Source organism: Scyliorhinus canicula, chromosome 6, assembly GCF_902713615.1.
Source record: "Scyliorhinus canicula chromosome 6, sScyCan1.1, whole genome shotgun sequence".
NCBI lineage: Eukaryota > Metazoa > Chordata > Chondrichthyes > Carcharhiniformes > Scyliorhinidae > Scyliorhinus > Scyliorhinus canicula.
The window spans coordinates 210,951,741-210,969,058 of NC_052151.1; the positions used below are offsets into that span (position 1 = coordinate 210,951,741).

The 17,318-nt window shown below is 45.1% G+C and overlaps 1 protein-coding gene and 11 non-coding genes across 12 annotated transcripts in view; 11 read left to right on the plus strand and 1 right to left on the minus strand.

Annotated features, from left to right (window-relative positions):
- Positions 1-17,318, minus strand: part of LOC119967855 (probable G-protein coupled receptor 139) — a 150,318-nt gene that overhangs the window by 17,228 nt on the left and 115,772 nt on the right. The gene's annotated exons all lie outside the window — the stretch shown is intronic.
- On the plus strand, positions 5,444-5,516 carry trnak-uuu. The gene has a single exon. It is a non-coding gene; the product is annotated as a tRNA-Lys (tRNA).
- Positions 5,959-6,032, plus strand: trnat-agu. Its single transcript has one exon. It is a non-coding gene; the product is annotated as a tRNA-Thr (tRNA).
- trnak-uuu lies at positions 7,099-7,171 on the plus strand. The gene has a single exon. It is a non-coding gene; the product is annotated as a tRNA-Lys (tRNA).
- On the plus strand, positions 10,220-10,293 carry trnak-uuu. Its single transcript has one exon. It is a non-coding gene; the product is annotated as a tRNA-Lys (tRNA).
- Positions 10,737-10,810, plus strand: trnat-agu. The gene has a single exon. It is a non-coding gene; the product is annotated as a tRNA-Thr (tRNA).
- trnak-uuu lies at positions 11,870-11,942 on the plus strand. Its single transcript has one exon. It is a non-coding gene; the product is annotated as a tRNA-Lys (tRNA).
- Positions 13,525-13,597, plus strand: trnak-uuu. Its single transcript has one exon. It is a non-coding gene; the product is annotated as a tRNA-Lys (tRNA).
- On the plus strand, positions 14,041-14,114 carry trnat-agu. Its single transcript has one exon. It is a non-coding gene; the product is annotated as a tRNA-Thr (tRNA).
- On the plus strand, positions 15,179-15,251 carry trnak-uuu. The gene has a single exon. It is a non-coding gene; the product is annotated as a tRNA-Lys (tRNA).
- On the plus strand, positions 15,695-15,769 carry trnat-agu. Its single transcript has one exon. It is a non-coding gene; the product is annotated as a tRNA-Thr (tRNA).
- trnak-uuu lies at positions 16,836-16,908 on the plus strand. Its single transcript has one exon. It is a non-coding gene; the product is annotated as a tRNA-Lys (tRNA).

The window sequence follows — 17,318 nt, forward strand, 5'->3', positions numbered from 1 at the left end:
CCATATCCGCAGGGTCGCCACCACTACTAGGCTGGTGGTGTACTTGGCCGGCGGCAGTGGTAGAGGAGCCGTGACCAGGGCTTCCAAACTGGAGCCCCTGCACGAAGCCGCCTCCACCCGCTCCCAAATAGACCCCGTACCCACCATCCACTTCCTTATCATAGCGATGTTGGCCGCCCAGTAATAATTGACCAGACTCGGCAACGCCAGCCCCCACTCGCTGCGGTTCCTCTCCAACATCGCCTTCTTCACCCGCGGAGACTTTCCCGCCCAGACAAAGCTCATGATCAGCCCGTTAACTCTTTTGAAGAAGGACTGTGGGATAAAGATCGGGAGGCACTGAAAAATAAACAAAAATCGAGGGAGGATTGTCATCTTTACAGTCTGCACCCTCCCTGCCAGCGACAGCGGGAGTGCATCCCATCTCCGAAACTCTCCCTTCATTTGCTCCACCACCCTGGCCAAATTTAACTTATGCAGCCTGCCCCAGTCTCGTGCCACCTGGATTCCTAAATACCGGAAATTTTCCTCAACTAACCTAAACGGTAGCCCTCTCAATCTGTTCTCCTGGCCCCTTGCCTGTACCACAAACATTTCACTCTTGACCGTATTTAATTTGTATCCGGAGAACTGGCCGAACTCCCTCAGCATTCCCAGTATAGTTCCCATCCCGGCCACTGGGTCCGACACGTACAGGAGCAGGTCGTCTGCATAAAGAGAAACCCTGTGTTCAACCCCGCCCCTCACCATCCCCTTCCAACCCTCTGCGGCTCTCAGCGCAATCGCCAGCGGCTCTATGGCCAGCGCAAACAGCAGCGGGGAGAGCGGGCAGCCCTGCCTGGTCCCTCGGTACAACCTAAAGTACTCCGACACTTCTCTGTTGGTCCTGACGCTGGCCCTCGGGGCCTGATATAATAATTTGATCCAATCCACCAATCCCTCCCCGAACCCAAACCGTCCGAGCACCTCCCATAGATATTCCCACTCCACCCGGTCAAAGGCCTTCTCGGCGTCCATAGCCACCACTACCTCCACCTCTCTACCCGCCGGGGGCATCATTATCACATTGAGCAATCTCCTCAGATTGGCCGCCAGCTGCCTACCTTTCACAAACCCCGTTTGATCCTCCCCAATCACCTCCGGTACACAGTCCTCCATTCTACCCGCCAGTACCTTTGCCAGGAGCTTGGCATCTACATTAATCAGGGAGATTGGCCTGTAGGACCCGCACACCTCCGGGTCTTTACCCCGCTTTAATATCAAAGATATGGTGGCTTGTGACATCGTCGGCGGCAGGGTCCCTCTGTCCCTTGCCTCATTGAAAACCCTCGCCAAGACTGGGCCCACCAGCTCCGAGAACTTCCTATAAAACTCTACTGGGTATCCATCCGGCCCCGGGGACTTCCCCGACTGCATGGCCTTTAGGCCACCCAATACCTCCTCTACTCTAATCGGGGCCCCCAGCTCTTCCACTCGCCCCCCCCCCCCCAACTGTTGGGAATGTTAACCCATCCAGAAACCTTTTCATCCCCTCCGGTTCTTCTGGCGGCTCCGAAGTATACAGCTTACGATAGAAGTCCCGGAATACCCTATTCAATTCTGCCGGATCCTCCACTTTGTGCCCCCCCTCGTCCCTCACTCTACCTATTTCCCTGGCCGCCTCCCTCCTCCTAAGTTGCTGCGCTAACAGTCTGCTAGCCTTTTCCCCATACTCGTACACCACTCCCCTCGCCTTCCTAAGCTGTTCCACTGCCCTGCTCGTGGATAGTGCCCCCAGTTCCGCCTGTAGCCTCTGCCTCTCCCTGAGTAAAACCTCCCCCGGGGACTCCGCGTGCTCTTCATCTATCCGGCCCATTTCCCTGACCAATCTATCCATCTCTGCCCGGTCTGCCTTGGCTCTATGGGCCCCAATTGAAATCAGCTCCCCCCGCACTACTGCCTTTAGCGCCTCCCACATGGTCGCCGCTGAGACCTCCCCAGTGTCATTCACCTGCAGGTAATTTTTTATACATTTCCGAAGCCTCTCTCAGATCCCCTCCTCCGACAGCAGTCCCACATCTAGCCTCCATTGCGGGCTTTGATAGCTCGCTCCCCCGAACTGCAGGTCCACCCAATGCGGGGCATGGTCTGAAATGGTAATTGCTGAGTATTCCGTGTTCTTTACCTCCCCCCTACAGTCCCTGCTTAGCACAAAGAAATCTATCCTGGAATATACTTTGTGGACGTGCGAGTAAAACGAGTAGCCCCTTCCTGTTGGCTGTCCCTCTCTCCAGGGGTCCACTGCCCCCATTTGCTCCATAAACCCTTTCAGCTCCCTTGCCATTGCTGAGAGTCTACGCGTTCTGGGACACGACCGATCCAAAGTCGGGTCAAGGACCATGTTAAAGTCCCCTCCCATTATTAGCCTGCGAGAATCCAAGTCCGGGATCTTCCCCAGCACTCTTTTAATGAAGTCCACGTCATCCCAGTTCGGGGCATATATATTCACCAGCACCACTCTTCTCCCCTCCAGCCTCCCCCGTACCATCAGGTATCTGCCCCCCCTGTCTGCGGATATGCCCTCTGCCTCAAATTGCACGCGCTTGTTGATCATGATTGCCATCCCTCTGGACTTCGAGTCCAAGTCCGAGTGGAAGACCTGGCTAATCCAGCCCTTCCTTAGCCTGGTCTGGTCTGACACTTTCAGATGTGTCTCCTGCAACATAATTACGTCCGCCCTCAGGGCCCGCAAGTGCGCGAACACCCGCGCCCTCTTAACCGGCCCATTCAGTCCCTTGACGTTCCAGGTGATCAGCCTGGTCGGGGGGCACATCCCACCCCCCCCACCCCGCCGGTCAGCCATAGCCTTTCTCGGGCCAGCCCCTGACCCGTGCGTCGCGCCCTTCCTGGCCCGCCCTATAGCTGCCTCCACCCTCGACCTCCTTTCCAGTGCCTATTTCAAGCCCCTCTCCCGTCAGCAGAACAACCCCCCCTCCCCTAACCCCATCCCCCGATACCCCCACCCCTGCCATCTACTGGCTGTAGCTTCCCCCCCCCATCTGACTTCCTTGACTAGCCAATCTGCTAGCCCGGTGACTCAACACTCCGGCGCCTTCCTGTCCCATTCCCCTTGTTTCCCCGCCCTCCTCCCCACCCACTGGGGCAAGCCGGCTCCAGTGTCTTCCGCGAGCTGCACAAAAAGCCCAAACAGAAAAAAAAAAGGGAAAAAACATAGAAAAAAGAGAAAAAGCACATAAATGTCCATGAACAAAGGAAAGAGTCTCAAATGTTCCGCTTGGCCCCATTGGCCCAGCAAACCGTTGAGCAGCAGTCCAGGCACATTCGGCGTTCCTCCCCACAGAAATCCTCGGGCCCTAACTCGCTTCCTTGGGGCCTCCTTTCGGGACCAGCCCCAGGTCCCTCACAAAATCCATCGCTTCTTTGGGCTTGGAAAAGTAGTGGTGTTGACCCTGGTGCGTGACCCATAGCCGAGCTGGGAACAGCAGACCAAACTTCACGTGCTTCTTGAACAGCACCTCCTTGACATTCTTAAAGGCTGCTCGCCGCCGAGCCACCTCCTGGCTTAGGTCCTGATAGATGCGGAGAACACTGTTATTCCACGTGCTGCTCCTGGCGCTCTTTGCCCACTGTAGCACCCGCTCCTTGTCCACGAACCTGTGGAACCTAATCACCATTGGGCGGGGGGGTCCGCCCAGCCGCCCCTGCCTTGCCTGCACCCTGTGTGCCCCCTCCAGCTCCAGCGGTCGCGGAAAGGCTTTGGCCCCCATCAGCTGCTTCAGCAGGTCTGCTACAAACGCTGCAGCATCAGCTCCCTCCGCCCCCTCCGGGAGGCCGACCATCCTCAGATTGTTCCTGCGGACTCTATTCTCCAGCTCCTCCACTCTGTCCAGCAGTCTTCTCTGCCGCTCTTTCAGGCCGTCCACTTCTAGCGCTGCAACCGTTTGCGCATCCGCCTGCTCCTCCACCGCCTCTCCCAGCTCCTTAACTTTAACATCCTGGGCGTCCAGCCTCTGGTTCAGCTGATCCACCGCTTTCTGGATTGGGTCCAAGCTGTCCCGCTTCAGCGCTTCAAAACTGGACTTCATTACCTGGAGCATGTTATCCAGCGCCAACTGGATTGCTGAGTCCGGGGTCCGTGTGTCCGCCATCTTAGGTCCCAGGTAATTTTCTTCCGGTCCTTGTCTCTGTCCCTTTTTCTCCTTCTTCTTCTGCCTTCTGGAATCCCGCTGTTCCATGTGCCGCAGCCCGCTCCTCAGCGCCTCCGCTGCCGCTTTCCTTCGCCCAGCTCCTTCAATTTTACCTCCTGGGCATCTGAAGTGGGTCCAAGCTGTCCCTCCTCAGCAACTCCAAACTTTTTTTCCCTTTGTCCTGGAGGAAGGAAGGTCCGTGGGTCCGCCATCTTACCCTCCAGGTCAGCTTCCTCCTTCTCTCTCTCTCTCCTTCTTCCTCACCTGCTGGCCTCCCACACTTACATCATCTGCAGCCCGCTCTCCTCCTCTGTTCCAGGCAGCCTTTCTGCCGCCTCCGTAGTCCCGCTATCGCGGGGAAACAGCTGTTCCAGCCGGCCGGAGTGAGAGCCCACCGAATGTGCGGCTCACCCGGACATCGCCGCCACCGGAAGCCCCGATCACACGGATTTTAAACATTAACTCTGTGTCTGGCTCCAAAGATATCCTCTCATTTTCTGAGCCTCAATCCTATCATTTTTAGACTCGCACGCAGAGTCGCAGCTTCCGCAGTATTTTCCTTTGGATGCATGACAGGATTTACCTGAGGAATTCCAGAAGGAACATTTTGGCTGTTTCCCAGCGATATCTGTGATGAAGAGTGACCCAGCCTCGAAATATTAGCTCGGTTCTCTCTTCACAGATGCTGCCAGACCCACTGTTATTTTCCATCATTTCCTGTTTTTTTTTTCAGATTTCACATCCACAGTAATTTGCTTTTATATTGAACGATTTATGTTGCTGCATGTTAGCAAGAACGAATCGGGCGGGATAAATGATGGGGCGTTTTCCATGAAGATGTGGTGCAGACACACTTTTACACCCTGAAACTTTGCAATTTGCATAATTTGCTCCTTTACTAGATGGGTTTACTTGCGTTCACGCTCTGCCACAACAAACATCAGATGACACCCCTTATTCTATCTCTAAAAATAAAATATGTTTCTTTGTTGCTTCCCACTCATCTCTCCAAACAAAATGTAATCTTCAATGTCTCGAAGTACCAGTGCAGGTCCCGTGGGTAACAACAGTTGTCCCATCACAAGTCACTGGTAAAAAGCAAGTACAAGCTGAAGAATTTGAGAAAGGGAGCCAAAGGAAGGCTGCCGCTCTGCTTGTGTGGAAAATGAGCAGGAGAGGCTGAATTACCAATGAAGAAAATTCAAAAGGTACAATATGAGAGTTTGAAGTGAGCAATGAGGAATTTTTAAGAATGAGCCCTGGTAGCTCAGTCGGTAGAGCTTCAGACTTTTAATCTGAGGGCCCAGGGTTCAAGTCCCTGTCAAGGCTTTCAGTTTGTCTCAAGGCGCTTGCTCCCCAATGAACAGTAGGAAAAAAGAATAGAAAATGCAGGATGATTTATGAAAAGTGGAAGAATCGTGACAATGTTGGGTTTGCCAAATTGCAACACCCATCAAGAAGTTTTGCTAGATTTTCGGTTAATGTAAAAACTCGCTCCTGGTCTTGTCCTGCATTCTGCCACTATAGTTTTCTGGTCACGTTTAATCACTTCAAAATTCGTAAAATATTTCCTGTTTGTTTACTTCTTCCCTGCAGGACTGCTATAATTAATAACTTTCAGAAATTACTGCAATTTTTACACTTTCAAAAGCCCATTGCAGATGAATATTTTAATTTGCACTCTCAAAGTCAGCATAAGAAATCAACAAGACTGGTGTTTAATCAAAATAATTGAAATCTGTTCTAAACTTGCAAGCCCACAATAAAGGTTGGTGCTGTGGCTTAGATGGTTAAAGTGCCTGTCTAGTAAACAGGAGATGCTGAGTTCAAATCTCAGCAGTGCCTTTGGGTCAAAGCTTGGAGCCTGTGAAGAAATGTTCCCAATTCAATGGTGAATGCAGAACACATTGGCAGAATATCTGTGGCACCGAACTTCTAGTTTGCTTTACCTTGATTTTTGTCAAACTTTATTCAACCTTCCATAGCTCCCATATGTCATGCAAATTCCATTTTTCTCACCTACTCCATTGCATGTACTCCTCGCTTCAGCTCTGAGTAAAGATCACACGGATTTTAAACATTAACTCTGTGTCTGGCTCCAAAGATATCCTCTCATTTTCTGAGCCTCAATCCTATCATTTTTAGACTCGCACGCAGAGTCGCAGCTTCCGCAGTATTTTCCTTTGGATGCATGACAGGATTTACCTGAGGAATTCCAGAAGGAACAGTTTGGCTGTTTCTCAGCGATATCTGTGAGCAACGATTGAATGATTAAATGCTTTACTCTGATGAAGAGTGACCCAGCCTCGAAATATTAGCTCGGTTCTCTCTTCACAGATGCTGCCAGACCCACTGATATTTTCCATCATTTTCCGTTTTTTTTTCAGATTTCACATCCACAGTAATTTGCTTTTATATTGAACGATTTATGTTGCAGCATGTTAGCAAGAACGAATCGGGCGGGATAAATGATGGGGCATTTTCCATGAAGATGTGGTGCAGACACACTTTTACACCCTGAAACTTTGCAATTTGCATAATTTGCTCCTTTACTAGATGGGTTTACTTGCGTTCACGCTCTGCCACAACAAACATCAGATGACACCCCTTATTCTATCTCTAAAAATAAAATATGTGTCTTTGTTGCTTCCCACTCATCTCTCACCAAACAAAATGTAATCTTCAATGTCTCGAAGTACCAGTGCACGTCCCTGGGTAACAACAGTTGTCCCATCACAAGTCACTGGTAAAAAGCAAGTACAAGCTGAAGAATTTGAGAAAGGGAGCCAAAGGAAGGCTGCCGCTCTGCTTGTGAGGAAAATGAGCAGGAGAGGCTGAATTACCAATGAAGAAAATTCAAAAGGTACAATATGAGAGTTTGAAGTGAGCAATGAGGAATTTTTAAGAATGAGCCCTGGTAACTCAGTCGGTAGAGCTTCAGACTTTTAATCTGAGGGCCCAGGGTTCAAGTCCTTGTCAGGGCTTTCAGTTTGTCTCAAGGTGCTTGCTCCCCAAAGAACAGTAGGAAAAAAGATTAGAAAATGCAGGATGATTTATGAAAAGTGGAAGAATCGTGACAATGTTGGGTTTGCCAAATTGCAACAGCCATCAAGAAGTTTTGCTAGATTTTCGGTTAATGTAAAAACTCGCTCCTGGTCTTGTCCTGCATTATAGAACATAGAACATAGAACGATACAGCGCAGTACAGGCCCTTCGGCCCTCGATGTTGCACCGACATGGAAAAAATCTAAAGGCCATCTAACCTACACTATGCCCTTATCATCCATATGCTTATCCAATAAATTTTTAAATGCCCTCAATGTTGGCGAGTTCACTACTGTTGCAGGTAGGGCATTCCACGGCCTCACCACTCTTTGCGTAAAAAACCCACCTCTGACCTCTGTCCTATATCTATTACCCCTCAATTTAAGGCTATGTCCCCTCGTGCTAGCCACCTCCATCCGCGGGAGAAGGCTCTCGCTGTCCACCCTATCTAACCCTCTGATCATTTTGTATGCCTCTATTAAGTCACCTCTTAACCTTCTTCTCTCTAACGAAAACAACCTCAAGTCCATCAGCCTTTCCTCATAAGATTTTCCCTCCATACCAGGCAACATCCTGGTAAATCTCCTCTGCACCCGTTCCAAAGCTTCCACGTCCTTCCTATAATGAGGCGACCAGAACTGTACGCAATACTCCAAATGCGGCCGTACTAGAGTTTTGTACAACTGCAACATGACCTCATGGCTCCGGAACTCAATCCCTCTACCAATAAAGGCCAACACACCATAGGCCTTCTTCACAACCCTATCAACCTGGGTGGCAACTTTCAGGGATCTATGTACATGGACACCGAGATCCCTCTGCTCATCCACACTACCAAGAATTTTACCATTAGCCAAATATTCCGCATTTCTGTTATTCTTTCCAAAGTGAATCACCTCACACTTCTCCACATTAAACTCCATTTGCCACCTCTCAGCCCAGCTCTGCCGCTTATCTATGTCCCTCTGTAACCTGCAACATCCTTCTGCACTGTCTACAACTCCACCGACTTTAGTGTCGTCTGCAAATTTACTCACCCATCCTTCTGCGCCCTCCTCTAGGTCATTTATAAAAATGACAAACAGCAACGGCCCCAGAACAGATCCTTGTGGTACGCCACTCGTAACTGAACTCCATTCTGAACATTTCCCATCAACTACCACTCTCTGTCTTCTTTCAACTAGCCAATTTCTGATCCACATCTCTAAATCACCCTCAATCCCCAGCCTCCGTATTTTCTGCAATAGACGACCGTGGGGAACCTTATCAAACGCTTTACTGAAATCCATATACACCACATCAACTGCTCTACCCTCGTCTACCTGTTCAGTCACCTTCTCAAAGAACTCGATAAGGTTTGTGAGGCATGACCTACCCTTCACAAAACCATGCTGACTGTCCCTAATGATATTATTCCTCTCTAGATGATTATAAATTGTATCTTTTATAATCCTCTCCAAGACTTTACCCACCACAGACGTTAGGCTCACCGGCCTATAGTTACCGGGGTTATCTCTACTCCCCTTCTTGAACAAAGGGACCACATTTGCTATCCTCCAGTCCTCTGGCACTATTCCTGTAGCCAATGATTATGCCACTATAGTTTTCTGGTCATGTTTAATCACTTCAAAATTCGTAAAATATTTCCTGTTTGTTTACTTCTTCCTTGCAGGACTGCTATAAATTAATAACTTTCAGAAATTACTGCAATTTTTACACTTTCAAAAGCCCATTGCAGATGAATATTTTAATTTGCACTCTCAAAGTCAGCACAAGAAATCAACAATACTGGTGTTTAATCAAAATAATTGAAATCTGTTCTAAACTTGCAAGCCCGCAATCAAGGTTGGTGCTGTGGCTTAGATGGTTAAAGTGCCTGTCTAGTAAACAGGAGATTCTGAGTTCAATTCTCAGCAGTGCATTTGGGTCAAAGCTTGGAGTCTGTGAAGAAATGTTCCCAATTCAATGGTGAATGCAGAACACATTGGCAGAATATCTGTGGCACCGAACTTCTAGTTTGCTTTAACTTAATTTTTGTCAAACTTTATTCAACCTTCTATAGCTCCCATATTTCATGCAACCTCCATTTTCCTCACCTACTCCATTGCATGTACTCCTCGCTTCAGCTCTGAGTAAAGATCACATGGATTTGAAACATTAACACTGTGTCTGGCTCCAAAGATATCCCCTCATTTTCTGACCCTCAATCCTATCATTTTTAGCTTCTCACGCAGAGTCGCAGCTTCCGCAGTATTTTCCTTTGGATGCATGACAGGATTTACCTGAGGAATTCCTGAAGGATCATTTTGACTGTTTCTCAGCGATATCTGTGAGCAACGATTGAATGATTAAATGCTTTACTCTGATGAAGAGTGACCCAACCTCGAAATATTTGCTCGGTTCTCTCTTCACAGATGCTGCCAGACCCACTGATATTTTCCATCATTTCCTGTTTTTATTTTAGATTTCACATCCACAGTAATTTTCTTTTATATTGAACGATTTATGTTGCTGCATGTTAGCAAGAACGAATCGTGCGGGATAAATGATGGGGCGTTTTCCATGAAGATGTGGTGCAGACACACTTTTATACCCTGAAACTTTGCAATTTGCATAATTTTCTCCTTTATTAGATGGGTTTACTTGCGTTCACGCTCTGCCACAACAAACATCAGATGACACCCTTTATTCTATCTCTAAGTATAAAATCTGTGTCTCTGTTGCTTCCCACTCATCTCTCACCAATCAAAATGTAATCTTCAATGTCTCGAAGTACCAGTGCAGGTCCCTGGGTAACAACAGTTGTCACATCACAAGTCACTGGTAAAAAGCAAGTACAAGCTGAAGAATTTGAGAAAGGGAGCCAAAGGAAGGCTGCCGCTCTGCTTGTGAGGAAAATGAGCAGGAGAGGCTGAATTACCAAATAAGAAAATTCAAAAGGTACAATTTGAGAGTTTGAAGTGAGCAATGAGGATTTTTTAAGAATGGGCCCTGGTAGCTCAGTCGGTAGAGCATCAGACTTTTAATCTGAGGGCCCAGGGTTTAAGTCCCTGTCAGACCTTTCAGTTTGTCTCAAGGTACTTGCTCCCCAATGAACAGTAGGAAAAAAGAATAGAAAATGCAGGATGATTTATGAAAAGTGGAAGAATCGTGACAATGTTGGGTTTGCCAAATTGCAACAGCCATCAAGAAGTTTTGCTAGATTTTTGGTTAATGTAAAAACTCGCTCCTGGTCTTGTCCTTCATTATGCCACTATAGTTTTCTGGTCATGTTTAATCACTTCAAAATTCGTAAAATATTTCAGGTTTGTTGACTTCTTCCCTACAGGACTGCTATAAATTAATAACTTTCAGAAATTACTGCAATTTTTACACTTTCAAAAGCCCATTGCAGATGAATATTTTAATTTGCACTCTCAAAGTCAGCATAAGAAATCATCAATACTGGTGTTTAATCAAAATAATTGAAATCTGTTCTAAACTTGCAAGCCCACAATCAAGGTTGGTGCTGTGGCTTAGATGGTTAAAGTGCCTGTCTAGTAAACAGGAGATCCTGATTTCAAATCTCAGCAGTGCCTTTGGGTCAAAGCTTGGAGCCTCTGAGGGAATGTTCCCAATTTAATTGCAGAACACGTTGGCAAAATATCTGTGGCACCGAACTTCTAGTTTGCTTTACCTTGATTTTTGTCAAACTTTATTCAACCTTCCGTAACTCCCATATGTCATGCAAATTCCATTTTTCTCACCTACTCCATTGCATGTACTCCTCGCTTCAGCTCTGAGTAAAGATCACACGGATTTTAAACATTAACTCTGTGTCTGGCTCCAAAGATATCCTCTCATTTTCTGAGCCTCAATCCTATCATTTTTAGACTCGCACGCAGAGTCGCAGCTTCCGCAGTATTTTCCTTTGGATGCATGACAGGATTTACCTGAGGAATTCCAGAAGGAACAGTTTGGCTGTTTCTCAGCGATATCTGTGAGCAACGATTGAATGATTAAATGCTTTACTCTGATGAAGAGTGACCCAGCCTCGAAATATTAGCTCGGTTCTCTCTTCACAGATGCTGCCAGACCCACTGATATTTTCCATCATTTCCTGTTTTTTTTCCAGATTTCACATCCACAGTAATTTGCTTTTATATTGAACGATTTATGTTGCAGCATGTTAGCAAGAACGAATCGGGCGGGATAAATGATGGGGCATTTTCCATGAAGATGTGGTGCAGACACACTTTTACACCCTGAAACTTTGCAATTTGCATAATTTGCTCCTTTACTAGATGGGTTTACTTGCGTTCACGCTCTGCCACAACAAACATCAGATGACACCCTTATTCTATCTCTTAAAATAAAATATGTGTCTCTGTTGCTTCCCACTCATCTCTCACCAACAAAACTGTAATCTTCAATGTCTCGAAGTACCAGTGCAGGTCCCTGGATAACAACAGTTGTCACATCACAAGTCACTGGTAAAAAGCAAGTACAAGCTGAAGAATTTGAGAAAGGGAGCCAAAGGAAGGCTGCCGCTCTGCTTGTGAGGAAAATGAGCAGGAGAGGCTGAATTACCAATGAAGAAAATTCAAAAGGTACAATATGAGAGTTTGAAGTGAGCAATGAGGAATTTTTAAGAATGAGCCCTGGTAGCTCAGTCGGTAGAGCTTCAGACTTTTAATCTGAGGGCCCAGGGTTCAAGTCCCTGTCAGGGCTTCCAGTTTGTCTCAAGGCACTTGCTCCCCAATGAACAGTAGGAAAAAAGAATAGAAAATGCAGGATGATTTATGAAAAGTGGAAGAATCGTGACAATGTTGGGTTAGCCAAATTGCAACACCCATCAATAAGTTTTGCTAGATTTTCGGTTCATGTAAAAACTCGCTCCTGGTATTGTCCTGCATTCTGCCACTATAGTTTTCTGGTCATGTTTAATCACTTCAAAATTCGTAAAATATTTCCTGTTTGTTTACTTCTTCCCTGCAGGACTGCTATAAATTAATAACTTTCAGAAATTACTGCAATTTTTACACTTTCAAAAGCCCATTGCAGATGAATATTTTAATTTGCACTCTCAAAGTCAGCATAAGAAATCAACAAGACTGGTGTTTAATCAAAATAATTGAAATCTGTTCTAAACTTGCAAGCCCACAATAAAGGTTGGTGCTGTGGCTTAGATGGTTAAAGTGCCTACATAGTAAACAGCAGATCCTGAGTTCAAATCTCAGCAGTGCATTTGGGTCAAAGCTTGGAGCCTGTGAAGAAATGTTCCCAATTCAATGGTGAATGCAGAACACATTGGCAGAATATGTGTGGCACCGAACTTCTAGTTTGCTTTACCTTGATTTTTGTCAAACTTTATTCAACCTTCCATAGCTCCCATATGTCATGCAAATTCCATTTTCCTCACCTACTCCATTGCATGTACTCCTCGCTTCAGCTCTGAGTAAAGATCACACGGATTTTAAACATTAACTCTGTGTCTGGCTCCAAAGATATCCTCTCATTTTCTGAGCCTCAATCCTATCATTTTTAGACTCGCACGCAGAGTCGCAGCTTCCGCAGTATTTTCCTTTGGATGCATGATAGGATTTACCTGAGGAATTCCAGAAGGAACATTTTGGCTGTTTCTCAGCGATATCTGTGAGCAACGATTGAATGATTAAATGCTTTACTCTGATGAAGAGTGACCCAGCCTCGAAATATTAGCTCGGTTCTCTCTTCACAGATGCTGCCAGACCCACTGATATTTTCCATCATTTCCTGTTTTTTTTCCAGATTTCACATCCACAGTAATTTGCTTTTATATTGAACGATTTATGTTGCTGCATGTTAGCAAGAACGAATCGGGCGGGATAAATGATGGGGCATTTTCCATGAAGATGTGGTGCAGACACACTTTTACACCCTGAAACTTTGCAATTTGCATAATTTGCTCCTTTACTAGATGGGCTTACTTGCGTTCACGCTCTGCCACAACAAACATCAGATGACACCCTTATTCTATCTCTAAAAATAAAATCTGTGTCTCTGTTGCTTCCCACTCATCTCTCACCAATCAAAATGTAATCTTCAATGTCTCGAAGTACCAGTGCAGGTCCCTGGGTAACAACAGTTGTCACATCACAAGTCACTGGTAAAAAGCAAGTACAAGCTGAAGAATTTGAGAAAGGGAGCCAAAGGAAGGCTGCCGCTCTGCTTGTGAGGAAAATGAGCAGGAGAGGCTGAATTACCAATGAAGAAAATTCAAAAGGTACAATATGAGAGTTTGAAGTGAGCAATGAGGAATTTTTAAGAATGAGCCCTGGTAGCTCAGTCGGTAGAGCATCAGACTTTTAATCTGAGGGCCCAGGGTTCAAGTCCCTGTCAGGGCTTTCAGTTTGTCTCAAGGTGCTTGCTCCCCAATGAACAGTAGGAAAAAAGAATAGAAAATGCAGGATGATTTATGAAAAGTGGAAGAATCGTGACAATGTTGGGTTTGCCAAATTGCAACAGCCATCAAGAAGTTTTGCTAGATTTTCGGTTAATGTAAAAACTCGCTCCTGGTCTTGTCCTGCATTATGCCACTATAGTTTTCTGGTCATGTTTAATCACTTCAAAATTCGTAAAATATTTCCTGTTTGTTTACTTCTTCCTTGCAGGACTGCTATAAATTAATAACTTTCAGAAATTACTGCAATTTTTACACTTTCAAAGGCCCATTGCAGATGAATATTTTAATTTGCACTCTCAAAGTCAGCATAAGAAATCAACAATACTGGTGTTTAATCAAAATAATTGAAATCTGTTCTAAACTTGCAAGCCTGCAACCAAGGTTGGTGCTGTGGCTTAGATGGTTAAAGTGCCTGTCTAGTAAACAGGAGATCCTGAGTTCAAATCTCAGCAGTGCCTTTGGGTCAAAGCTTGGAGCCTGTGAAGAATGTTCCCAATTCAATGGTGAATGCAGAACACGTTGGCAGAATATCTGTGGCACCGAACTTCTAGTTTGCTTTACCTTGATTTTTGTCAAACTTTATTCAACCTTCCATAGCTCCCATATTTCATGCAAATTCCATTTTCCTCACCTACTCCATTGCATGTACTCCTCGCTTCAGCTCTGAGTAAAGATCACACGGATTTTAAACATTAACACTGTGTCTGGCTCCAAAGATATCCTCTCATTTTCTGACCCTCAATCCTATCATTTTTAGACTCGCACGCAGAGTCGCAGCTTCCGCAGTATTTTCCTTTGGATGCATGACAGGATTTACCTGAGGAATTCCAGAAGGAACATTTTGACTGTTTCTCAGCGATATCTGTGAGCAACGATTGAATGATTAAATGCTTTACTCTGATGAAGAGTGACCCAGCCTCGAAATATTAGCTCGGTTCTCTCTTCACAGATGCTGCCAGACCCACTGATATTTTCCATCATTTCCTGTTTTTTTTTCAGATTTCACATCCACAGTAATTTGCTTTTATATTGAACGATTTATGTTGCTGCATGTTAGCAAGAACGAATCGGGCGGGATAAATGATGGGGCGTTTTCCATGAAGATGTGGTGCAGACACACTTTTACACCCTGAAACTTTGCAATTTGCATAATTTGCTCCTTTACTAGATGGGTTTACTTGCGTTCACGCTCTGCCACAACAAACATCAGATGACACCCTTTATTCTATCTCTAAAATAAAATCTGTGTCTCTGTTGCTTCCCACTCATCTCTCACCAATCAAAATGTAATCTTCAATGTCTCGAAGTACCAGTGCAGGTCCCTGGGTAACAACAGTTGTCACATCACAAGTCACTGGTAAAAAGCAAGTACAAGCTGAAGAATTTGAGAAAGGGAGCCAAAGGAAGGCTGCCGCTCTGCTTGTGAGGAAAATGAGCAGGAGAGGCTGAATTACCAATGAAGAAAATTCAAAAGGTACAATATGAAAGTTTGAAGTGAGCAATGAGGAATGTTTAAGAATGGGCCCTGGTAGCTCAGTCGGTAGAGCATCAGACTTTTAATCTGAGGGCCCAGGGTTCAAGTCCCTGTCAGGGCTTTCAGTTTGTCTCAAGGCGCTTGCTCCCCAATGAACAGTAGGAAAAAAGAATAGAAAATGCAGGATGATTTATGAAAAGTGGAAGAATCGTGACAATGTTGGGTTTGCCAAATTGCAACAGCCATCAAGAAGTTTTGCTAGATTTTCGGTTAATGTAAAAACTCGCTCCTGGTCTTGTCCTGCATTATGCCACTATAGTTTTCTGGTCATGTTTAATCACTTCAAAATTCGTAAAATATTTCCTGTTTGTTTACTTCTTCCCTGCAGGACTGCTATAAATTAATAACTTTCAGAAATTACTGCAATTTTTACACTTTCAAAAGCCCATTGCAGATGAATATTTTAATTTGCACTCTCAAAGTCAGCATAAGAAATCAACAATACTGGTGTTTAATCAAAATAATTGAAATCTGTTCTAAACTTGCAAGCCCACAATCAAGGTTGGTGCTGTGGCTTAGATGGTTAAAGCTGCCTGTCTAGTAAACAGGAGATCCTGAGTTCAAATCTCAGCAGTGCCTTTGGGTCGAAGCTTGGAGCCTGTAGAGGAATGTTCCCAATTCAATGGTGAATGCAGAACATGTCGGCAGAATATCTGTGGCACCGAACTTCTAGTTTGCTTTACCTTGATTTTTGTCAAACTTTATTCAACCTTCCATAGCTCCCATATTTCATGCAAATTCCATTTTCCTCACCTACTCCATTGCATGTACTCCTCGCTTCAGCTCTGAGTAAAGATCACACGGATTTTAAACATTAACACTGTGTCTGGCTCCAAAGATATCCTCTCATTTTCTGAGCCTCAATCCTATCATTTTTAGACTCGCACGCAGAGTCGCAGCTTCCGCAGTATTTTCCTTTGGATGCATGACAGGATTTACCTGAGGAATTCCAGAAGGAACATTTTGGCTGTTTCTCAGCGATATCTGTGAGCAACGATTGAATGATTAAATGCTTTACTCTGATGAAGAGTGACCCAGCCTCGAAATATTAGCTCGGTTCTCTCTTCACAGATGCTGCCAGACCCACTGATATTTTCCATCATTTCCTGTTTTTTTTTCAGATTTCACATCCACAGTAATTTGCTTTTATATTGAACGATTTATGTTGCTGCATGTTAGCAAGAACCAATCGGGCGGGATAAATGATGGGGCGTTTTCCATGAAGATGTGGTGCAGACACACTTTTACACCCTGAAACTTTGCAATTTGCATAATTTGCTCCTTTACTAGATGGGTTTACTTGCGTTCACGCTCTGCCACAACAAACATCAGATGACACCCTTTATTCTTTCTCTAAAAATAAAATCTGTGTCTCTGTTGCTTCCCACTCATCTCTCACCAATCAAAATGTAATCTTCAATGTCTCGAAGTACCAGTGCACGTCCCTGGGTAACAACAGTTGTCACATCACAAGTCACTGGTAAAAAGCAAGTACAAGCTGAAGAATTTGAGAAAGGGAGCCAAAGGAAGGCTGCCGCTCTGCTTGTGAGGAAAATGAGCAGGAGAGGCTGAATTACCAATGAAGAAAATTCAAAAGGTACAATATGAGAGTTTGAAGTGAGCAATGAGGAATGTTTAAGAATGGGCCCTGGTAGCTCAGTCGGTAGAGCATCAGACTTTTAATCTGAGGGCCCAGGGTTCAAGTCCCTGTCAGGGCTTTCAGTTTGTCTCAAGGCGCTTGCTCCCCAATGAACAGTAGGAAAAAAGAATAGAAAATGCAGGATGATTTATGAAAAGTGGAAGAATCGTGACAATGTTGGGTTTGCCAAATTGCAACAGCCATCAAGAAGTTTTGCTAGATTTTCGGTTAATGTAAAAACTCGCTCCTGGTCTTGTCCTGCATTATACCACTATAGTTTTCTGGTCATGTTTAATCACTTCAAAATTCGTAAAATATTTCCTGTTTGTTTACTTCTTCCTGCAGGACTGCTATAAATTAATAACTTTCAGAAATTACTGCAATTTTTACATTTTCAAAAGCCCATTGCAGATGAATATTTTAATTTGCACTCTCAAAGTCAGCATAAGAAATCAACAATACTGGTGTTTAATCAAAATAATTGAAATC